Consider the following 24,640-nt stretch of genomic DNA (forward strand, 5'->3'; position numbering starts at 1 on the left):
CACTGATGTAAAGGCTGTGGGCCACTCAGCACCCTGAACCAGCCTCTGCCTCCAACCTTGCAGAACCAGTATTCGCACCCCACCCCCAGCAGCTTTGCATCCATCTTCACCCATAAATTCTTCCTGCAGTGTTTCTGAGGCAGGAGCTACACTCCATTGTCTGATTGAAATGGGTACTGGCTGCCTAAATAATGTATAAGCTGTTGATAGCAGAGAGGCCTGGCTGGCTACGTTCGGCCAAAGGGGTAGGAGACCAAGGCTGATCAGTAATGCACTGACCCCTGGCAAGTGCCAAGCAGGAGAAGTGAGACACAGACACACACAGAGAGGCAGGCAGGCTTCAGTTGAAATGGATGGTTCACAGTGTTTTAAGGGAAGTATCTGTAAAGATGGATTGAGAAACCTGGATGAAAAGAGGAGGAAAGAGCTTGAGTAGGAGGTCAGCATCCACCTGCTGGGACTCAAACCAGGAGTCTCCTTGGTCTGTGGGCTAGTAGGGCCCCCATCCACTTGAGATCACAGAGGGGGAGAGGGAAAATGAATTCGATGTAAGTGAAACATAGCTCAGTTGGTAGAGCATGAGACTCTTAACCTCAGGTTCATGGGTTTGAGCCCCCATTGGCAGGGGCATAGAAAGGGGGGTGGCCCACCCCGGGTGTCATCCTTGAGGGGGGTGACAAAAGGGCACGCTGTGGGGGTCAACACTTATTGCGGGGCCTGGCCTGTAGTGTGTCTGAGAAACGCATCTCTCCTGGGAGTAACACAGTGGCTCGGGGCCCCGCGATGCCCAAAATGGCAGCGTGGGGCTTGCGTCGCACCAGGCGGACTCCTTGGGCAGCTTGCTGCACCACCCCCCTGGGTAGATCACCACAGCGCCCCCATGCATGGATTGCCGCAGCGCCCCCATGCAGCGCCCCCCTGTGTGGATCGCTACGGCTTCCCTGTGGGGGGCTCGCCCGGTCCCTGCCGCTCCGGGTGCTGGATAAGCTAGCTACGCCCCTGCCCATTGGACAAACGATTCCTCCATTGCAGGAGGTTGGACTAGATCAACTTCATGGTCCCTTCCAACTCCACACTTCTTGAGTCTATTCTCTCCCTGCCCTGCAACTCCAGGCTCAGCATAGCTCCATCAAAGGCAACCCCTTGCTAACATCTAATCAGATCTGCGTTTAAACACATTAGAATCTCTTCCTGACTTTGGCCTTGCTTCTATGGCTCACCAGATCTCTGCCTGCCTATTCTTCCCCATCTCCCTGCTGCTTGATTCTGGCCTTCATTTCAGCCCTCCTTCAGGTGAGCTTAGCAGAGCTCAAATCCTGGCATACCATTAGCTCAGCTTCCAGGTTGGCTGGCCTGTGGATCTGCTCCAGGATGCCAGCAAACTTTGGTCCTAATCCTGCCAGGGCTCCTACTTCAACTCCATGTCCTTCACTGACTGTGGCCCAGTGGGTCACAGATGTGTTGGACAAAGGAGCCATCAAATTCAACGCATAATCCTAAGATTATGACCACCATCATCTTGGTGAATCTCAAATGGAGAACACCATGCTACCAAGCAGAGCCATTTGCTATGATGAGGGCTGTACACATGTTGATTCTTTGAAAGTGAAGGAAGGTGAACCAATACTGGGCACAGTATTCAGTTTCCTTTAATGTATGAAAAGCAAGTTCCTTTCCCTAATGCAACAAAGCTATGTTGAGTGCTAAGTCTAGCGAAGTTTTCTTGGAAATCAGAAAAACTGCTGAATCATCTTTCATTTCGGCAGATTTCTTAACCTTCTGGTTAAAGAAAAGCAGCAAAAACTATGCAAAATAATATTTTGCATATTTTATACAGGTAACAGAATTCTGCTGCTTGAGGATTTGAGATTTTTTGTCCCTGAACCCAGTGCTATTTTTCTAGAAAAAGAAGTGCTGGAACTCACCATGAACACCTCCCTTGTTATCTTAGAATGGTAATGGTGCCACCTGAGAGGCTGAGAGCTGAAAAAAGCCCTGCCTGAACCACAAATCATCATGTTCAGTTAAAAAAAAAATCCCTTCCCAAAAATAATCAGTAAGTCAAATCATGAGCACTCATGATAATAAGAGCCACATTCCAATGTATACCAAAATTTTCTCATTTATATAACAATATACAGAGAGTGGGCTACTAGTGGGTTTCTTGGCCTAGTAAAAATATTTGGCATCTTTGTGAGTTATTAATACGATTGTTTTCACATTGTTACAGACTGAAGGCCTTTCAAAACGCAACTTCTGCCAGGGACCAGGTTTGCGGGCCTCTCAATATCCCACCAGTGGATTAACGCACAGATGGATAGAAAACACGTAATCGGAGGACAAGAGAATGAATGAGTAGCAGAAAATCAATGCATTATGGCAGTCTTGGGCACCCAGGCACCCTCCAGATGTTTTGGACAACCAGATCCAGCCAATTATAGTCTGAAACACCTGGAGGGCGCCATGTTGGCAGAGGCTGGATTAGGGCCTGGATGGAGCTATGAGTGGAAGTGTCTGAAACCAAACCTGGCATTGATCTCTTGCCTGAAATGAACTTCCAAGGACAAGGAAAACTACTTATCAATTTCCCCCTGAAAATGCCCCCTTCCCCCAGGCCATTGTACATTGTGTTCCCCCAGCCAGGTTCAGAAATTGGAAATAAGCTCATCTGGAGGAGGCAGGTGGGGGGGGGAGACACAGTAGGAGAAATAAATTGAAGGCAGGGAATTAAACATCATTTTCTTCTATGCATTCTCCTCTGCAGTTGCCCCTACACACACACACAGGAATTGTGCATTATCTTGGCAGACAAAGGTTTGGAAAGAATCACACACTCAGTGATTTTAGCAGGAGCCCCAGAGCTCACCTTCCTAGTATTTCCATCAGAAGTGGCCAATCCAGAGGCTTCATACTGCCTTCCAATCACAGCAGCTGGTGTTGTGCTATGCAATTCCCTGCCATGCCTGAAGTCCCTTTCCTAGGCTAGATCCCAAACTTGAACATTCATTAGGTTTCTGATTTAAGCATCTGATATCCTAATAAGGTACATTAAATATGTATCTGTAGAGATATTCCATAGAACATGTGGAATGCCAAAGCAAGGTGCAGAAAATGCCCCAAGAAGAATTTCTGGGGTTGAATTATCCAAAAAATACTAGTGCACACATCTCTCTCCTCCACCCACAATTGTTTACATAATAGACTCTGGGCAGGACAGATCATAAAAAGGTAAAGGTACCCCTGCCCGTACGGGCCAGTCTTGCCAGACTCTGGGGTTGTGCGCCCATCTCACTTAAGAGGCCAGGGGCCAGCGCTGTCCGGAGACACTTCCGGGTCACGTGGCCAGCATGACATCGCTGCTCTGGCGAGCCAGAGCCGCACACGGAAACGCCGTTTACCTTCCCGCTGGTAAGCGGTCCCTATTTATCTACTTGCACCCGGAGGTGCTTTCGAACTGCTAGGTTGGCAGGCGCTGGGACTGAGCAGCGGGAGCGCACCCCGCCGCAGGAATTCGAACCGCCGACCTTTCGATCAGCAAGTCCTAGGCGCTGAGGCTTTAACCCACAGCGCCAAATAACAAATACAGACAAATAACATACTATGCTAAATAAAGCTAGGAGAATTTGCTATCAATGGAGATACAACCATTCAATCAGAGGTGTCATTCATGGGCCAGGGCATCCTATTCTTCAAACTACAGGTGTTTATCGCCCTTATTACTTCTTATCTCCATGATAGAACTCTGCATATTGAAAGCCTGTTGTTACGAACATACAAATGGACTAATTTACATAGTATGCATACCAAAAGCACAAATCCCTTTACTTTTATTTTGAAAGGATAAATAACAACTTACAAATATTTTCTAAAAGTTTTACAGAGATTAAAAGGCAGCACAGAAAGAAACCACAGAGAATGCTCTTGAAATGTCCCTTCCCACACTTCTGTTCTTTACAAAAGCAAGTGAAAAATATCACTCTTATTCCCAGCCCCCAAATCTGAAAATGACACCCCAGTTGTTGTTACAGAAAAGCTGTAGCCTTCTCTAAGGGGGGAGGGGAGAAGTTTGTCTGGCTGGTCTGGGACCAGAGATGGGGCAGGGTGGGGAGTGGCGGAGACATGACAAGGGTGACCTCAAGAAGGGGAAACACTTGAGTAGGTTACTTAATACAGGATTATATAAGCAGAGAAGGGGGGGTGTAGGTGGATGCTTAGTTACTGGAGCTAACCATGGTTCTTGTGGAGAAAGCTAAAGAGAAAGCTAAATTATGGAGGAAGCTGAGGAGAAAACTAAATTTCCAAGGCTGGAAATTTCCTGGAGGACATTAATCTCTCCCTTAAAACAGCGTCCATCATAAGTAGAAGGTCTAACTAGAGAAGATCGATGCAGCACAGGTTTCCCCACATTTAGCTGTGAAGGGCTATGGGGTCCTTGCAGATGTGAAGGAGATTCCACACGCCATATAATTTGCTGTGTTGAAGATAGATGTGCGTAGAAAATAACAAGCATGAGGAACATTCAAGATGGCTGGATGAATGAGCCCAGGCACAGCTCTGTGGGCACCACAGACCCATGTGAGCAGGTGAGGGGAAATAGATGGGTCAGCTAAGAGCTGTGTAAATATAATAGACTTGTGAAGTGTGGGTATGTGGTTGGATAAGCAGAATTTCTAAAAACAAGTTGTACACAGTGTCAATGTCAGAAGCAAAGAAGAAGATATATATATATAGTAAGGAGGAGAAAGGGAGCAAATAGAGCCTGACTTGCACACTGACTAAACTGACGGAGGAGACTCCAGCCCACAAAAGCTGCTGCCACATTAAATTTCTCAGCCTCCCAGAGGCCATCTGACTCTCTGCTGTCTTTGCTGCAGCAAACTCAGTTACCTCTCTGGAAGTTGTCACTAGGCATGAAATTTGTGTGTGGCGTATTCATATGTCCCATTTGTTTGAGGGTGTTATTCGTGCATTGTGAGAGTTGGGTCTCCCCCTGGAACACCCATTATGTGTGGGGTCGAGGGGACCCTGCTCTTTCCCACCAGACAAGAAGGAATGCCTGCCTGGGAAGGGCATGAACCAAGGGAGAGGAAGGCAAGGCCCCTTTTAGGCCGCAGTGGACATCACCCTTCCAAAGTCCAGGTCTCACTTTTAAGCTGCGGCTTGGGATCCATGATTTTTATCTCACATAGTTAGGGTACCGTAACCTTTTACTTGCTCACTTTATCCAGGCGCGCTTCCCTTCTTTTGTCCTATTTCTCTGCCAGGCTTTCTCCTCTTGATCTCTGCTCTCTCTTTCCCTTTCTCTCTCATGCTTTACTCTTTCCCTCCTCCCCTCCTCGTCTCCAAGAGATGGTTGCGCCACCATCTTGCCCAAGCCTCCTCTTTCCCACAGTGGCCATACAGACGCCTCGGGACGCAGAGCACAGGCGACCCTTGGATCTTTCGCTGCTTGTTCTCACGACATATGGTACCCAAAGGTATTCTGCTTCTGAACGTGGAGGCTCCAGTCTGGCTACAAGCCACTGGGAGGCCTCTCGTCCAATCCCCTTCTGCAGCCAGGGCCCCAGACATCTTGTGCGGGCAGCGAATTCCACCAGTTCATTCTGCACAGAGCGCAGAAGTGCCCGTCACTCCGTCTCACCGAGGGGTCGTGAAGTTCTGGCAGCAGCAGAGGCAGAGTGAGGGGCGGGGAGACAAATGGATGAACCTCAAAGGGAAGGGGTTCCCTCCCCACCCCGGGAAGGAAAGGCAAAGGCCGGGGGGCCTGCGGGGGGGCCATCCCGGTCTTGCCAACCTTCCTGCCGCCCCCGCCCCCGCCCCCATTTGCCACCTGCTGCCGGGCCCAGAGATGCCTACGCTTCCGCCCCCCGCGTGGGAGCCCACAGCCCAGCTCCCTCCCCGCCAAGGCCCCCTCGCCCTGCCCGCCCCGCCTCCGCCAGACTCTTCCCCACCGCCCCCCCCACGCGCTGCCAATCAGGCCTGCTCGGCCAATCAGGAACAGAGAAAGCCAGCCCCGGCAGCCTGTGGAGCCCGCCCCCTCCCCTGCAGTTGCCTGGAAAAAAGCAAGCGCCGGAGCGCGCCCGCCCGCCTTGCCATCCCGAGCAATGCGCCAAAGGAGAGCGCGGAGAAGGCGCTCGCTCTCTCGCTCGGTGCCCTTGGCGAGCTGCCGGCGGACTCGGCGGCCGCGCAGGCAGGCTCTCCTCCCCCCGCCCTCGGCGCCGGCCGCCTGGTCTCCTCCACCGCCCCGTCTCCTTCCCAAGACGTCCTTCTCCGGAGCCGTCCGCCCTCGCAACGAGCTGAGGTCGCCCTGAGGCCCGTTCGATGGCCCGGGGCGGAGCGGGCGGGGAGAAGGGAGCCTGCAGGACACGAAGCAGCGCATCTCGAGGGGAGAAACCCCAAAGGGAGGCTCACATCCCCTCGCCTCCTTCCAGCGCCGCTTTTGCGCTACCATGGGGCGTCTGGCCAGGCTAGCCTCTCCCGGGACCGAAGGGAGATTTGGAGCTGAGCGAGAGCAGCCGGGCTCTGAGATGGAATACCCCCCCCCCATTCATCCTCCTGCTGTCTCGGGCCTTTCTCGACCCATCTCCGCGTACTTCAGCCCTTCGCCCTCGGTTGTGTCTCTCGCCATCCCGCCAAGTGATACAGCGATCATTTCGCCTCCTGTCTTCGTTCGCAGTCTCCCTAGCCTATCCCTCGGCCCCTCCGTTTCCTTTCATTATCCAGCCCAAGCCACTGAAAGAAGCTGCCCCCAAAGGATCCCGAGAGATTCGTCCCCACATTCACATGTTCTTCCATCAGCCAAGACATTTTGGGGAGGGAGAAGGAGCAAGAGGAGGAGTGTTCCCCTCCCCCCTCCACATACGACAGCAGGGATGGGGGAGGCTTGGAGCTGTCAGAAGCTTAAGTGGCTGCTGCCCCCTCCTCCTCCTGCCCTCCGTTTAATGCAGGTACATCGCTGCAGTGGGTGGGTGGGTGGGAGATCCCTATTGGGCTTGAAGTACGCCCCCACCCACACCCCCTTTGCTGATCTGGCCAGGTACGTCACCGGCGCTGCCTCCTCTCTCGCGCTCCCTTTTCGCTCCGTGTGTGCGCGCGCGCAGCGCTCTCTCTCTCTCACGCACACACACACACACACGGTCACCACAGGAACTTGTCGCTGTCACCTTGAGATGCGGGCAGGCATTGCAAGGTGCACCGGCGGAGAAATAGACGCCAAGGCGAAAATGATGGGAAGGGGCAGTAGAGGAGGTGGGAGCGGGGCCACGCGCGAGACACGGGACGCTCTCCCCCCTCCCCTGCCCTCCCCATGCACATTTTGCCACTTCTCCCTCCCTAAAGCTGGAGCCGCTTTCGAATTCTGCCTCCTCCTCCTTCTCCTCCTCCTCCAGGTCTTCTGCTCAACGCCTCTCCTCTCTTCCCTCTTCCCTAAATTAAAGGTTGCAGGGAAAGTCTAGTAAGGTGTTTTTTTAAAAAAAGAATCCCACCCGACCCCCCAGCCTTCTTTTCTGCAGTGACTTGTCCGCACGCCATCCCGACCGCATTGCCCTCCCTTTCCGCGCACCCACCCCCAGCTCCGCGCATCTCTGCATTACAGATGACGGAGGCTGCCCGGATTCCCCTCCGCAAGAGGAGGAAGGGGGCGTCTTTCATCCACATCCCCCCTCCGGAAAAAAACCCCAGGCTCTTTTATTTTTATGTTTTGACCGATAGTCTTTTCCATCTCTCTTTATTCCCTCAACTCCCCTCCAAAATAGAAAGTCTCCTCAAGAGGAGCTACTTACCAGGCCATGCTAGAACCCAGGAGAGACTGAGGAGGGAGGCAGGTGAGGGAATCCGCTGCGGGGAGAAGATGAAGCGTGGGGTGGAACTGCGGGTCCCTCTCTCTCTCTCTCTCTCTTGGCCCGGATCCAGTCGAGAGGAGGAGAAGAAGGAGGGGGAGCTTCCTCGGCCTGATTTGCCCCCCTCAGGAGGGGATCGAGGGAAGGGGAGGGTCAGGGCAAGGGTGGGGGGAGCCGGTTGTCTACAGCCCCGGGGATGCTGCGGCTGGCATCGCAGCGGCTACATCCTGCAAGGATGGAGAGAGCTCGCTGAGCGCTGGTCCAGCTGCAAATCTCAGCAGAGCGGGGAGGGGGAGACGAGGGGAGGAGGGGAACTGTGGTGCAAGCGGGGGGGGAGGGAGATGTGACTGGAGGCCGAGAACCAATCGCAGATCTCAGCCTCCTGCACCCCCTCCCCCACTTCACGCAGCCAGGTCCATCCCCCCAACTCCTCCTTGTTCTCCACACCTCCCCAAATCAAGAGACACCCATAGATGTATTGCTGGAACTCACAGATGGCTGCTTCCTCCCCCCACTCCAGTCCCGGTGATGGTACGTTCCAAGCAGCCTCTCCGTCACTGATGGAAAGGATGCAGGGATGCAGCGATGGAAGGACCATCTGCTTGGTGCAGATCGTACCTGCCCCTGTAGCATCCCAGCCACAGCCACAGAGTCCTTGGCCAAGTGGGCAGCTCCGGATGCCTGAGTGGTGCTGCTGCTGGTGGATGGGCCGAGAGGGAGTGCCTTTCCCAAGGCCATCCACGGAGCTTCATAGCCAAGTGGTGATTTGAACCTGGGCCCGCCTAGCCAAGCCTCAAACTCTTATCCATTGCATTCTAGCGACGCAGACACAGAGTGGCGGGACCCAGCTAAGGGTGCCACACACAACAGAAGAGAGGGCTTTTTCAGCCATTTCGGCAGGGTGCTGTGGAGAGTCAGGAAAACTGCCCTTGCCACCATGTCACCCAACACCACTACTATGATGGAGGGTAAAACGGAGGAGCCCTTTACCCCTTTCCTCTACGCAGAACCTATTGCACTTGCACCTGGTGCTTATGCTGGATCCTGCAGCTATTGAACAGAAAGACACCTGGGTTAATTTGGATCAATCTAGCTGATCTCCTGTGCCTATCTTCTTTCTGTCCTCTTGTTTGTGCAGTGCTATAATCCTTGCCAGGTTTGGGGTCGTTACAACTGTCTGTGATCTCTCTTCCAGTCAACTATTCTCATTTTTTCTCCTTCTGACTGCTGAAAACTTCATGAACAGGGCCACAATCCACCTCAGCGCTTGGTTACACATGTTCAATCCCATCTAAATAATGAAGTGGCTGAAAACAAACATTCCTGATGTTCGGCTACCTTTTCATACTGCCTGATGAAGCATTCTGTAACTTGAAGCTTGCATTCTCTGATGACAGAATAAACTAGTCAGTCAGATTACACCTGTCACCAAAACTAATTTGTGTTAGAACTGAACAGAAATGTATCAGAAGAGTAATCCCATTCTTTTCTCTCACCGTCCCCTAGAAAAAGTAGGCCACTTTGCAGGATTGTTTCCAAATATTCTCCAGTCTCTCTCTCTCTCTCTCTCTCTCTCTCTCTCTCTCTCTCTCTCTGTGTGTGTGTGTGTGTGATGCCACTGCACCCTCCTCAATGCCCTGGAAGGACTCCAAGTCTGTGTATTGAGAAGGATGCAAAAGAGTGACCAGGTACACAGTTGCTGCTGTTGCCACTTGCAAGAGCTACAATAACTAATCACAGGGTTGGGGGGGGATAAAACTATGGTACTGTCACTGCTTGTAATGTCTCACCTCTGAGAAACTGCAAGAGAATTTCACCCCAACTAGGAAGAATTTAGTGAAATGGTCTTCAGCTTCCACCTCCAATTTCTTTGTCCACAAGTAAGAGGTGATTCACTTCACCAGGCACACAGATTTGCCCCCAAAATTAACACTCTGAGCAGCTATCTTCTGCAAAACAGAAATCTAAGAGATCAGCATTTGCTACCATAGAAATATTATTGTCCTTCGTTTTGTACAGGTTTATGTTGCCACAACTAGTGTGTTATGACCCATTGAGATGAACACAGGTCTTCCAGATGCTTGAGAAACAGGTCCCTATCCTGTGTGTTGCTGTTACGATTTATGGAGCAGTTTGCAGTTCTAGGCTGGCAATGAAAACAGGAGGTTTATCAAGTTCTTCTTCATGGACACTCATACAAAGCAATTGGTTTGGTGGGTGTGGTGGTGTAAATATTGCACTTACCAAGGGTTGCTGTGGAGCTATTGATGAAGGCTGCAACTGATGCAATTCATAGTGGTCTGACAGAGGTTACCAAGTCACTGCTTTTTCATTGCCTACAATCAATGCCATTAACTATGAACCCCAAAATATGGGGTCCCCTTCAAACCAGTTGATTTGCAGCATCTTGCAGAGATAATCAGTGCTTTTTTCTGGGGGTACACAGGGGTATGCACACCCCTAAACATTTTGTGAATCTTTGTACTTTTGTCTATTTACTGTATTTATTTTTCCGGATTTGAACTATAAAATTGTGATTTTCTTGATTCAAAATGAGAGTACCCCAAACATTTTTTTTTCAAAAAAAGCACTGGAGATAACCCTGCACTTTGCAGCACCCCACAAACTGAGCAATTGATACACCAAACATGGGGTTTGTACTTAACATTAACTATGAACCCTAAAATTTGGGGTCCCCTCCAAACCTTCCTACAAACTGTTGCCTGATGATGGCGTTGGCATATAAATACCGAAAGAGCCCAGATCTTCATTTCTTTGAGACAACCAGTGGTCTCAGGCTGACATCATGAGAGCCTTTCTAGCCACACACCCAAGGAAAGTCCAAAAATGCAGGCAGATATGTTGATCTACATATTTGGATCAGGTTCAAAATCTACCATACTCCAGAATCCTGTTCCCACTGTGACCAGCCAGATGCCAGTGGGAAGTTTGCAAGCAGACCAGAGTACAACAGCGCTCTTTGCACTTCTGCTACCCAGCAGCTGCTGTTCAGAGGTATGCTCAAACCCCTTCATCATCTTGGTTACTCTTTTCTTATCCCCCCCCCCCCCCCCCGCTTTCTGAGAACCTTATTGAGATGAGGCACCCAGAACTGTACACAGTGCTCAGGTGCAGTCTCACCACAGATTTGTATTATAACATTATAATATTGACACTTTTATTTTCAGTGCCTTTCCTAGGGATTCCTAACATGGAATTTGCTTTTTTCACAACTGCCACACACTGAGCCATAGCTGTCAATGTATTCCCTTTTTTAAGGGAAATTTCCTTATTCCAAATAGGATTCCTCGCAAGAAAAGGGAAAAGTTAACAGCTATGCACTGAGCTGACACCTTCATCAGGGCCAAGGTCTCATTCCTGCTCAGTCACTGTCAGTTCAGACCCCTAGCTATGGGAAGTTACATTTTTTTGCCCTGATGTACTTCACTTTTAACTTGTTTACACTGAATTCCATCTGTCATATTACTGTCTATTTACCCAATTTGGAGAGATCCTTTTGGAGTTATTCACAACCCCCCTTTGTTTTATCCACCCTGCAGAGGTTGGTATCATCTGCAAACTTTTCTATCTCACTGGTTACCTCCAAATCTAGATAATTAAGGAACAACTTAAAAATTGCTGGTCCCTAGCACTGATCCTTGGTGGACTCTGCTTCCCACAACCCTTTGAAATACTGTCCATTTCTCCTCTCTGCTTCCTATTTCTTAACCAGGACCTCTCCTCTTCTCCCATGACTGTTAAGCTTAATCCGGAGTCTTCAGTGAGGTACTTTATTAAAAGTGTTTTGAAAGCTGAAGTACACATTGTCAGCTGGATTGGTTGTGTGGATGCCATTCAGACCCAGTAATTTGACAATCTTCAATTCTCAATGAGGCCTAGAAATTCATCACTTGTCACTATTAGTCTCTATTATAATCAAGCAGCAGTACAGAGCACAGAACTCAATTTATTAGACCTAGCATTAGTGCAATCGTAAGCACAGTTTCCTGGGAGTAACTGCATTGAACTCAGTGGTGTTCAGTGGTGCTTCCTTCAGACTACAAAGGTTCAACTTTCAAAGCATATAGAGCTTTCTTTACCAAAGGATCTTCAGTGAGTTGAAATGCAACCTTTTGCTTTTAATTCAAAAGGCAAGCAATCTCGTAAAGAAGTGTTACCTTTAAAATTGCCTCAAAGGAAAGGAAAGAAGTATCCAGCCTCTGCTTTATTTATTTTCCTGATTATCTGACTTCTTCTGTGCTAATCTTTTACAAACAAACTGGAAAGACTCATTATCCTCTCATTCAAGACTTGCCAGAGCCAAGAAAGGTTCGACAGTTATCCCTTCACTCTGCAAAGAAGTTTCCTTTCCCTTCCTTCCTTCCTTCCTTCCTTCCTTCCTTCCTTCCTCCCTCCCTCCACACCAGTTAATAATTTTTCTGCAATTCCATTGTGATGCCTATGGGCTCTAACACACAGTTAGCAAGGCCAAAGGAAGGTGCATTCCAGGTGCTATTTCCCCAGACTAAAAAGCCCCCTGCTATGGAGATCCACCCAATGCCTGAGCCCCCTCCCCACCAGTAATGCAAATGTAATAAGAGCAAGTCACCCTGAGCATGGAAATTAAATTGTTATTTTGTCCTAAAAGGTGGCCTAAAAATGTCTAAATAAACGTATAATTAAAATAATATATTAATGTACATCCCATGTTTCAGCTTAAAAATTGCCCCCAAAGGTGACTAACAAATCACATGAACCATTAAAGTCCTTAGCCTGGATGATCAAGTAGACATTCATACCATGTGTCTGAAACACATTGAAAAAGCCAGGAAGCTGTGTTTTCTTATGGGTGCTGGGAATTGTAGCTGTGTGAGGGGGTGAACTACAGTTCCCATGATTTTTTGGGTAGGTGCAATGCGCTTTAAATGTTGCATGTGTCTCACAGGGGAGGTCATTCTTTAACACAGCGGCCACCACAAGTGACAAGCAAACTTCCGCAAACTGTGGCACGCAAGTTGTTTGTTAGATGACTGTGGGGAAAGGCAATCTCTCTTTAAAAAAATCATAAACAAATTTATTACAAAGAAGAACTAGGAAACTAATCAGGAAGCAATAATTTAAAGAAAATGGACACTGTATTGAGAATATGGAAATAGCATTGATGAAATAGCATTGATACAGGCTTAGGTACGTAAATGGAAGAAGGCAGCCAGCAGTCTCTAGCTTACCTGTGTGTCATCTGATTTAAGCACCTGCCCTAACAAACAATATGTGCTAGATAGATAGATGATAGATAGATACTTTGGGCAGCTCCACACGCCCTCCCTCAAAGCAGGCTGGCAAATGCTCAAGCAGGAGTGCTTCCCCCAGTCCCCAAAGCATAATGATTTATTAATTTTTTGCCTTGCCAAGCAGGTTGTTTTGAGCAAAGCTATCAGCTAATGGGCACTGCTGGCCAGCTGGCAAGGCAAGCATGATCCCCACTCCAAGAGCCCACTGTCAGCAGCACTTACTTGCACCATGAATTATGGATGCACCCTTGGTTTCCGCTCTTTGGCGTTCCCAACCGGCAGAGACCACGCTTGTCTTTGCCAGCCTTCTCCAACCTGGTGCCCTCCAGATGTTTTGAACTACAACTGCTGCCAGCCCCACCCGGCACAGCCAGCAGTTGGTGATGATGGGAGTTGTGCTCCAACAACGTTTGGGGGCACCACGTTGGGAAAGGCTTGACTCAGAATACTTTTCCAGCAGCAGAGCAGAGACGAAGCAGCTGAAGAGAGGGAAATGAGACTGTCAGCATTGGTGGTGGGGAGGGGCACAGTAATGGATGGGGGTATTTGCTGGAAGCTCAGAAAATGGCACTTTCTCATCTGTCAGCCAATGCCTCAGGATGGCACAAGGCAGGCCTATAGCTAAGTAGGGAGTGGGGGTGGGTAACTGCCTTCCTGGGTACATTTAATTCCCACCCCCATGTAAAAATAAGGTGTTCATGATTCTGCCTGCTCACGTTTCTTAGTTTGAGGTTTTTGTGGTTGCGTGGAAACTCTCAAGGAGTAGTACAATGTCTGTCAAATATGTATCTTGCTTTTTCTTCGATTAAGGAAAAAAGCACTTTAGAAAAGCCTTTTGATTGAGTAGAGGTTTTTTTAAAAAAAATCCCAAGTGCCTATGAAGACAAATACAGTTGTGCCCCTTATTACCAGCCTGCTCTGCCTCCCCCTTGCTGATATCCTAGCAACGGCCCTGACACAAGTTACTGGTAGGGAGCAGTGTGGAACTTCAGTGTGAGATGTGTGTGTGTTTCAATTTAGTCTTGAAACATATACAAGAGCAGGCCTTAACCTTTGCTGTGAAGCTCAGCCCCGAGATCACCTTTTCCTATCCCCCCCCAATAAATTGGACCATAAACTGGGTTGCTACCTGTGTGGTTTCACCTGCTCCAAATGGTTAAAATCTGGGAATTGCCTCATCACCAGGCACCTTCTCTAACACATAAACACAGCAAGTCCTGTGCTCTTGGGGGCCTGGGAGATGACAGAGAGGTGGCTCAGGAAGAAGGGAATAGATTGGTTTGGGTTCTCCCTGCCTTCTGCCATCAGTTGGCTAATTTTTATGCTCTTGCACATGGGAGTTTAGATCACATCCACATCATACTCTTAAAGAGCACTTTAAAGAAACCTGGAAAACGTAGTTTTTGAGGGTGCTGTGAATTGTACAGTAGCTCTGTGGGTGGGTAAACTATATATCCAAGGGCTGTTTGGAGAGAGCCTTGCCTGTTAAGGTGTGTGGTAGATGTGATCTTAGATCTGTTGAGAGCAAGGAAAAGATGAGCCATGCCAGCGCAAACCCTGTGACTCAAGTCACACCCACACCAAACATTTAAAGCACTCTTATGCTACTTTAACAGTCAAAGAATCCTGAGAACCGTAGTCTGCCAAGGATGCTGAGAGCTGGTGAGAGACTCCCCCACAGAGCTGCAGTTTCAGCACCCTTAACCAACTACAGTTCCCAGGATTCTTTGGGGGAAATCGTGACTCTTAAAGAGGTCTTTAAATAGCAAGTGACAACAGAGGGGGATGGAACAGTGAGGGTGGGAAACACAGCAAAACACCTGAATTCCCCAGACAAGTCTATCTCTTCTCCAGGATTGGTGGAAGGTTAACAATAAGGAAATAAGGTGAGTCCTGCTGGGTCAGACCAAGGAGCCACCTAGACATAGGCGTAGCCAAGGGGGGGGAGCTGCCCCCCATAATCAATAAAAAGCAATACAAATCTGACGTTCTGCTCCCCCAGCAAAAGCCTGTCCCCCTAACAAGAATCCTGGCTATGCCCATGCATTTTGACCAGCACCCTGTTTCCTATAGCAGTCAACCCAGTGACTCTTGGAAGGCCACAAGCAGGCCCTGAAAGTTACAGCCCTCCCTGTTCATGGACCTGCCCTCTTTAACTGTGTCTAAGTCTTAAAATAAAAACTTGTTGGATTGTTATGGATCCCTGAGCAAGTGAGCATCATGCCGCCTCCTTGCTATGCACAACCTTTGTCCGGAAGAAAGAACACCAGCACCCTCATCCCTGTGGGAATGTTCAGGGAGGCAGGAGAGGATATATTGTTTAATAATATCCTTCCCAACTTGTGGTAGCAAGTTCTATAATTTAGCAGAGTAACATTCCCTTTTAAACTTACACAGCGGATAACTTGTTGCCAGGCTTGCATAAGCCTCAAAAATAAGTTTCCTGGTAAAAAGGTAAAGGTAAAGGTACCCCTGCCTGTACGGGCCAGTCGTGTCCGACTCTGGGGTTGTGTGCCCATCTCACTTAAGAGGCCGGGGGCCAGCACTGTCCGAAGACACTTCCGGGTCACGTGGCCAGCATGACAAGCTGCATCTGGTGAGCCAGCGCAGCACACGGAAACACCATTTACCTTCCCGCTAGTAAGCGGTCCCTATTTATCTACTTGCACCCGGGGGTGCTTTCGAACTGCTAGGTTGGCAGGCACTGGGACCGAACGACGGGAACGCACCCCACTGCGGGGATTCGAACCGCCGACCTGACGATCAGCAAGTCCTAGGCGCTGAGGTTTTACCCACAGTTTCCTGGTAATTCCCGTTTATTCCCTCCTGAAAAAGAATAGACACGTATAAAATAGTTTACTCACACATTCTGGATCCCAGAAGGCAGACTTAAGTTACAAAATATATACACTTGGGATCTATCCCATAAGGAGATACAGTGGTACCTCAGGTTAAGTACTTAATTTGTTCCGGAGGTCGAAACTGTTCTTAACGTGAAGCACCACTTTAGCTAATGGGGCCTCCCACTGCTGCTGCACCACTGGAGCACAATTTCTGTTCTCATCCTGAAGCAAAGTTCTTAACCCAAGGTACTACGTATTTCTGGGTTAGTGGAGTCTGTAACCTGAAGCGTATGTAACCCAAGGTACCACTGTAGTTCCTTTGTCCTCTCATGGGTTCTCAGGATTGTTCTGGTGTTTGGTGATTACATTGATGTGCTAAAAGCAGCAGAGACTCAGTACAAGTTGCATCCTGACAAGACTGGCAGTAACTTTCTTGAGCACGGAAGCCAGGATTACTTGGGGCAGCTTTCTCAAACACACACATAATATGTGTATACATTCAAATACAAATGCTATGGAACAAAGACTGTGAAATGACTGGGAAACTTGACATTTATTTATTTATTTACTGGGTATTTTTTTAAAAACCATCCTCCAGATGACTGGAGGAAAATACCGGTAAATTGCGAGTGAAGGTATAGGAAGAAAGGTAGATGGAAGGAAAATTGATTTCCAGGACAGGACAACTCCCTCCTCTGCCTCTCCACAGCACCCAGCTGTCACTCAGCATGCAGCTCCCATTCACCCAGCCTGTTTTCTGCTGGTCTCCTTGTGCTTGACCAAAGTTGTGCGCTGAAGGGAGGAGGAGGAGGGTGTCTTCCCACATTAGCTAATCCCATCGCTTTGCAACATTCTCCCTTCACACCCCTTCACCCCTGGCTTCTGCACCCTGCTGCTACCCCTGGGAGAAGGGAGGGTGGCTCTTGAAATCGGTTCTGTGCCTACACTTGTTTTTATTTTAAATGCACGACACCCCAGTCGACTCCGGGCATGCTTTTGAAAGGTCTTTGCATGTGACCAGTCGTGCCATATATAACATGTGGATGGGGACCGACTTCTGGGATATGCATGCAGAAATGCATGGCCCATTTAAAAAATGCAGTGCAGGCATGCAGCATCTGCACTTGGGTGCACATCCAGGTTTTATGCTCATGGCTCCTGATCAAGCAGAAAGACCACTTAGATGCATTGATTGGGGTGGATGGCTGGGAAGGCCTGGCCACAAATACATGTACAGTGGTACCTCGGGTTACAAATGCTTCAGGTTACAGACTCCACTAACCCAGAAGTAGTACCTCGGGTTAAGAACAGTTTCAGGTTAAGAACAGACCTCCAGAATGAATTAAGTTCTTAACCAGAGGTACCACTGTACATGCAGTGTTTGAAAAATATATGAATGTGTCATTACAGAGATTTTAGGTGGCACCCAAAAATGAAGCTTATCTTGGGAGTGGGGAGGCTCCACTGCTGTTGCTGTTAAAATCGTTGAACCCGGAATGGTGCAGATCTGTGTTCAAATCCACACACAGCCACAAAGCTCCCTGGATAATGTGATCTTGGGTGACTCACAAGTCACTTGGGCTAATGTATTGGGTTGTTCCAATAAAAAATGGGATAAACCCACATAAGTCCAGCAGGAGTTCCTTGGAGGAAGGTCAAGATAATAATAAAAAGTGATAAATAAATTATGATTATCAAGTGCTTAAAATGCTACTAAGTGTTGTACAGAGAACGAAACACAGACAGGTCCCTGCCAGGATGGGGGATGATTTATTACCATTATTCTAATGGCAGCGAGACACATTTTATGCTCAGTCTAAAAAACTGTGCAATGTGAAATATGCTTTTGTGCAGTTGACTATATGGGATTTAATAAAGAACTAGGTACATTCTAAAAAAGAAATAGATGAAAAATGATAAAAAGAAATAGCAAATGAAGATGAATACAACTTCATTTCTAAACTTCATAACCATTTATATTATGGGACTGATTACTTGATTAGTCAAATGCATTTATTGACATATATTGAACTCTACTTAAACAGTGTGTGTAAGTGTACAATTGTCACATATCAGTACGAAGAAACACAGAACAGACTATCGCACAGTTGTGCAATTGTGCCTCCTCTCACATTATGAGGTGCACATTCACATTTCTTCTACAGTGGTACCTCGGGTTAAGTACTTAATTCGTTCCAGAGGTCCGTTCTTAAGCTGAAACTGTTCTTAACCTGAAGCACCACTTTAGCTAATGGAGCCTCCCACTGCTGCCGTGCCGCCACCACGCGATTTCTGTTCTCATCCTGAAGCAAAGTTCTTAACCTGAGGGACTATTTCTGGGTTAACGAAGTCTGTAACCTGAAGCGTATGTAACCTGAAGAGTCTGTAACCCAAGGTACCACTGTATTTCAAAATGGTCAGATTGCCATCATCTGGGTCTGGGTGTTATGACCAGTTTCGCTCGCAAGCCTTTGGCGGGGGGAACCCCTTAAACCACATCTGCTCTCTTAACTGTGTCTTTGGTTTTGTGCTCTTGTGCTTTGTCATTTTTTAATTGAAACTTTTTAATATATTAAAACTTTTCAACATACAAGGCAATAAAAAAACAAAGAAATCTAAATAAAAAATAAGAAAAAAGAAAACAAAAGAGAAAGAGGAGGGGGAAAAAAAAATACAAAGCCCTCCATCAGAGGTAATCTTAACTCTTGTCTCACACAAAAGCGGTTAAACCTTCTCATCTCTCACCTGAGAGCTTCCCTTTCTTCTCCTAGCCTCCAACCCTGGAAGATCTTCCCTGCTTCTCACACAGGGTCCTTTAGCAACCATCCATCACCTTCCTGTGCTTACCCTCATTAAAGCAGAACAGAGAACACCAAAAAACAAAACATAGGCAAGAGTAAAGTGAATAGAAGAAGAAAGAAAAAGAGGGAAACAGGAAATAAAGATAATATTAAAAAGGGGGGGACTTATGTATACTGTATAAAGATTATTCAAAATATTCAGTGTTCACTCTTGGGTGGTATCCAGCTATATTCCAGGGCAATAGCCTGCTGTTCCTCAAAATGCTAAGTGGTGTTTTCCAAATCTTCAACCCCAGATATCTCAAGGGTTTTGTTCCTTTCCACACAAAAGGTCCAAAAGGGGCTCTTCAATTGTTATTATCACTATATGTCAAGAATAGTTTTTCTCTGGTCTGGTATAGCAACTTTATTTCCAAGGAATTCCAACATCCATTATTAGAATAATAATCCATAATGTTTACTTGGTGTATATTCATTAATTCATACCCAGCTCCATATCTTATGATCCCATTTTCTGTTGGCTATGATTTTCCACCCTAATTTAGAAAGAAAGTTTCTTCCATTTCTGCTTCTTACAGTCTTTCCCCAGAAGAACCACTAGGGGCTTGGTGGCTTTTCCCTCTGAATTCACTCCAACTTGTACACAGGATCATTTATCTCTCACCTCCATCTCTGCCATCTCAAAATGTTCCTTAATGTCTCTATCAGTGGTTTCCTTCAACTCCTCCAACACTACAGCTCCAGTGTTTGTCTGTTTCACTCCCCCAGGCACCTGTGTGGAGGTCCACTCCATTCCATCATCTGTTGCCTCCTGCTTTACCATTTCACTCTCATATTCAGGCAGATCTTGATGAGTATTTCCCTGCAAAGTTCCTGCGTATTCTTTGGTTTGATCTTTCTTTGATCCATTTTTATTCACCATTTTACGTATCTCAGTTCTGAGCTCTTTTAATTGCTCATCCAGTAATTGCTGCACGATACCAACAGTCAGTGGGGGGTGTTCAGCAGCACCTTTGCCGTATTGGGTTCTGTTAGTCTCCCCCTTAACAGTCTCTGCCTTGAGTAAGTCTGTCCCTTTAAGAAAAAAGTGCATTCCTTTCCCATTTTCATTTTAAAGCCAGCACTTCACAAGCAGGGTGGAGAGTTAAAAGTAATATAAAATGAAGATTCTTAACAACCATAGCACCCTTATCCATGTATAACCTTTCTTAATCACAAGAAATTAAGATACACTTTTTGCTTTATTCTTAGGTCTGTTAGTTAAGGCTTCTTCTGATGCCAGCAGTCAATTTGCATTCTAGGTGAAAATTAATTGGCAGACAGAGCACATAAATTGTAATTCCTCCCAATCTTATAAGTAATTAAAATAAGGGAGGTTTAGCTGACCTGATGTCCTGAGGGCAAACCTTCACGGCTATTATGTGGGCATGATGGCAGTTCCTCACTCCAAGATTCCCCTCTGGCATGAAGAGCATTTGAGATTAATTCCTTGATCTTTCTGTCTTCAAAAAGAGAGTGTAACAACCAAGATTTACATCTTGGCTATCATTAATCACCACATAATTATCTCTGTTGATGGAGTTTCAGCAGGCAATGATTATCCAACCATCTTTCCTTCCAGAAGTTTTGTGCTCTCATTTTTTTAAAAAAATCATTGATGCCTTAGAATTCTGTTCAATGCATGATGACACATAGTGATAGTTATATATGTATTTATTTTCTGAATCAACTTAGAGTCTGTTTCTGTTAACTGACTTCACGGTCGTGCTTGTGCTGATGGGGCTTAGCTGCCAGAAGACAACCATACACTTTGTGACTTTTCTGTATGCATCAGATAATGCAAGAAAGTAAACCAAAAGGGGTGATATCATTTTGTGAAGATCACTAATGTTGTCAAGCTGAAGTATCTCCCGGTTATCTCCCTCTGGCCTCTACTGGATCTCCAGACCAGGGTCTGCCAGCAGCTGTGCTAGTAGGGCAAGGGCCAGGACCCTGGACAGGCAGGCAGCATTGGAAACACGTACTGCCCAGCCAGGCATGCACCAGTTCTGGGGCAGCTCTATAAAGCCTGCCCGCCCTAAGGGTGGGATCTTCCCTTTGGGAGTGGTACTTTGGGGGTGGAACAAGGATGTGGGCCATCCCCCTTGTGCTAAAATTATGGTTTTAATGGGGATGGGATTTTAACTTGGGTGGGTTTGCTTCTTTGTGAGGTGTGTGGGGTTGTTTTAAATTGTTCTTAAGTGTCATATGTCAATTTGTATTTTGTATTTGTATCCTTGGCTTTATAAGGCTGATTAATATTTTACAGCCTTTTAAATGTGTTTGTGGGAGGGAGTTATTGTTTTGTTGTTTTTGTTTTAACTATTTACTTGTATTTTTACCTTGTATTTTTATCCTGTGAACCACCCTGATATCTTGTGATGAAGTGCAGTATACAATTCTAATTGATAATAATAATTTAATATAATCTAGAGAACGTTCTGTCAGATCAAGGTCTGCATCTAGCACCTTGTGAACCTCTTCCAGGTTTACTGAAGTTTGCAAAGTGGCAAAAGGCTTCATGCTGAACAACAGTTCAGCATCAACTTCAAAACAGTTCAGTCAACCACTTCATTACAGGCAACGCCAACACCTCTCCTTTCAGATGCCTACAGGTGGTATTCCTTGCATTAGTTTGTTTGGCTTCTCAGGAGCTGAATTCCTTGAAGCATTGAACATTTTCTCATGAGCTTCATCCTTGAAAGCATTGATTCAGCAGCTGTTCTTTCAGTGCTGAGAGCTTTGATTTTACTGGTGTAGCTTCTCTGTGTCAAGGATGGTGATTCCATCTCCTTGTAGATGCTTCTGGTACCTACTAAAGATCACATCATCCAGAAAAGACCTAAGTTCAAGATTTCTCTAATGCCTTTGACTGGACTTAACCGTCCAGGGGTCCTTTACTTAGTCAAGGACGAATGCAAGAAACCCACTTGCTACCTCCTCCTCAGACTTCTTTAAGAATGAGAAAATGCCCAGGCTCCAGTGCTGAACTCACTAGAGAGAAGGAAACCTCCACCCACCTGACCTCAAAAAGCTTGGGGAATACAATGAGAGGGTAGTTGCTGGCTTCTGCAATGTCTTGACGGTCTCTGGAGCTCAGGGCTGATGTGCTCAGCCCTACAAGCTGCTGGAGCATGTACTCAGCTTCCCTGACTGAGTTATGTGTTCCTCTCTATGTAAGATTTGATCTGTGGACTCCACATCAGATCGTCAACAGGGGGACAGAAAATTATTGATCATCACCCCTGATTTTGGAGTGGAAGATAACCCTCACCTGACTTTTCTCCCGCATTGATGGATGCTCTGTCTGTGACCAAGCAGGATGCATGCATGAAGATAGGCCAGCTACTGCAGTTCCAACTGTCTTGCTGCAGGGATCTTTGGCCGCCCCCAGTATTCATTTTGCACCATGGATGCAGGGTTCTTTGGCACATAGAAAGTACAGCTTCTCACCATCAGAGTTTGTGATGAATTTTGCTGTTACATAAATTGTATAATTTCTGGTTTGCTCCACACTATCACATCTCATGGACAATGCCAAAGTGCCAGCAATTAAGTGCACTGCATAAATTCTTTGTGGGCAGCTGGAGTCAAGTACTGAAAGTCCATCTCGGGCCCACAAACTGATTGTGTGCTGTTTAAAGAAAAATAATATGCTGCTTTATTCAAAACCACGATTGCAGGAAATGAGCAGGCACTCACAGTCTGCTTCTTTGCATCTGCATGCAGCAGGAGGCTGTGAACTTTGCACAGTTTTCATTTGCCTTGGATATTGCTTTTCCCATAGAAGAAGTCAGCAGTTTCCACAGTTTGTCAGTCAAAGTTCTCTAGTACTTTCCTAGCATCACAGAATCATAAAATTGCAATGTTGGAAGGGACTCCAAGAGTCCCTAGTCCAAGCCTCTGCAATGCAGGAATCTCAACTTAAAGTACTGTATTTCACCACATAATGGTCACCACTGCATAATAGTTGCACCCCCTTTCTTTGATCCCTAAAATCAGTCCCAAAGCATTCACCACAAAGTAGTCGCAGGGAATTCTCGGTACCAGATGGATGGCCAGACAACCTCTGCTTAAAAACCGCTAAGGATGGAGAGTCCACCACCTTCTGAGGGAATCCGTTCAACTGCAAACAGCTCTTCCTGTCAGAAGGTTCTTCCTGATGTTTAGTTGGAATCTCCTATTTTTGTAACTTGAAGCCATGGGTTCCAGTCCTACTTTCCAGAGCAGGAGAAAACAAGCTTGCTCCATTTCCCATGTGACAGCCCCTTAGATATTGGAAGATGGCTATCATATCTCCTCTCAGTTAACTCCCTCAGTTGTTCTTCATCAGGCTTGGTTTCCAGACCCGTGATCATATTGGTTGCCCTCCTCTGCACATGTTTCAGCTTGTCAATATCCTTCTTAAATTGTGGTGCCCAGAACTGGACACAGTATTTCAGGTGTATAATAGAGTGGGACACTATACTAATGCTGATGTAGCCTAGAACAGCTTTAGAAGAAGAAGAAGAGTTTGGATTTGATATCCCGCCTTTCACTCCCTTTTAAGGAGTCTCAAAGCGGCTAACATTCTCCTTTCCCTTCCTCCCCCACAACAAACACTCTGTGAGGTGAGTGGGGCTGAGAGACTTCAAAGAAGTGTGACTGGCCCAAGGTCACCCAGCAGCTGCATGTGGAGGAGCGGAGACGCGAACCCGGTTCCCCAGATTACGAGTCTATCGCTCTTAACCACTACACCACACTGGCTTTCACAAGCATTTTATCCCCCCCACCCCACATCACAATGTTGGCGCATGTTCAGCTTGTGGGCTACTAAGACCTATCTAGATCCTTTTCATATGTGCTAATGGCAAGCCAGGTGTCCCCCCATCTTATATTTGTGCAGCTGCCTGTTCTTCCTGCCTATTTGCAGAATCTTACATTTGTCCTATTGAAATTCATTTTGTTCTCCAAAGCCAGTGTGGTGTAGTGGTTAAGAGTTGTAGACTCGTAATCTGGTGAACCGGGTTCACATCTCCTCTTCTCCACATGCAGCTGCTGGGTGACCTTGGGCCAGTCACACTTCTTTAAGTCTCTCAGCCCCACTCACCTTACAGAGTGTTTGTTGTGGGGGAGGAAGGGAAAGGAGAATGTTAGCTGCTTTGAGACTCCTTAGGGTAGTGATAAAGCGGGATATCAAATCCAAACTCTTAAGGTCATTTTGAATCCTGATTCTGTCTTCTGCAGCATTAGCTACCAGTCCCAGTTTGGTATCATCTGCAAAATTGATGAGCACCCCCTCAATACTTTCATCCAAGTCATTTATAAAGACATTGAACAACAACAGGCCCAGGACAGTACCTGATAGCACCCCACTTGTCACTTTTTCCCAGGATGACAAGGAACCAGCTACAAATCCACCCAGCAACTATCTCATCCAGCCCCTATTTCACCAGCTTCTCTACAACAATATAATGGGGGACTTTGTCAAAAGTCTTATTGAAATCAAGATACACTATGTCCACAGCATCCGACCTGATCCACCAAGCTTGTAATGCTATCAAAAAAAGAGATCAAAGTTTTCTAGCATGACTTGTTTTTGAGAAACCTATGTAACCACATAGGTAACCACAGCATCCTTTTCTAAGTGCTCACAGACTGACTAAGTATCTGTTCTAGGACCTTTCCTGGTATCAGTGTCAAGCTGAGTGGTTGGTAGTTGCCTGGATCTTCTTCTCTCCCCCACCCCCTTGAAGTTGGAGACATCTGCCCACCTCCAGTCTGCAAGGACCTCACCTGTTCTTCAAGAATTCTCAAATATTATAGACAGAGGCTCTGAGTACATCCAC

The 24,640-nt window shown here is 47.0% G+C and overlaps 1 protein-coding gene across 11 annotated transcripts in view; it reads right to left on the minus strand.

The window, feature by feature from the left end:
• Positions 1 to 8,128, minus strand: part of ATP2B3 (ATPase plasma membrane Ca2+ transporting 3) — a gene marked incomplete at its 3' end in the record, with an annotated part of 126,609 nt that extends 118,481 nt beyond the window's left edge. For 6 of the 11 annotated variants that reach the window (XM_083718452.1, XM_083718447.1, XM_083718443.1 and 3 more), the window contains exon 1: positions 7,782 to 8,127. Of the gene's footprint in view, positions 1 to 7,781 lie in introns of all 11 variants that reach the window. The other 5 variants (XM_083718450.1, XM_083718445.1, XM_083718449.1 and 2 more) reach the window with 2 other exon arrangements.
• Between the last annotated feature and the right edge of the window lie 16,512 nt (positions 8,129 to 24,640).

Source organism: Podarcis gaigeae (assembly GCF_964106915.1).
Source record: "Podarcis gaigeae genome assembly, chromosome: 17".
Lineage (NCBI taxonomy): Eukaryota > Metazoa > Chordata > Lepidosauria > Squamata > Lacertidae > Podarcis > Podarcis gaigeae.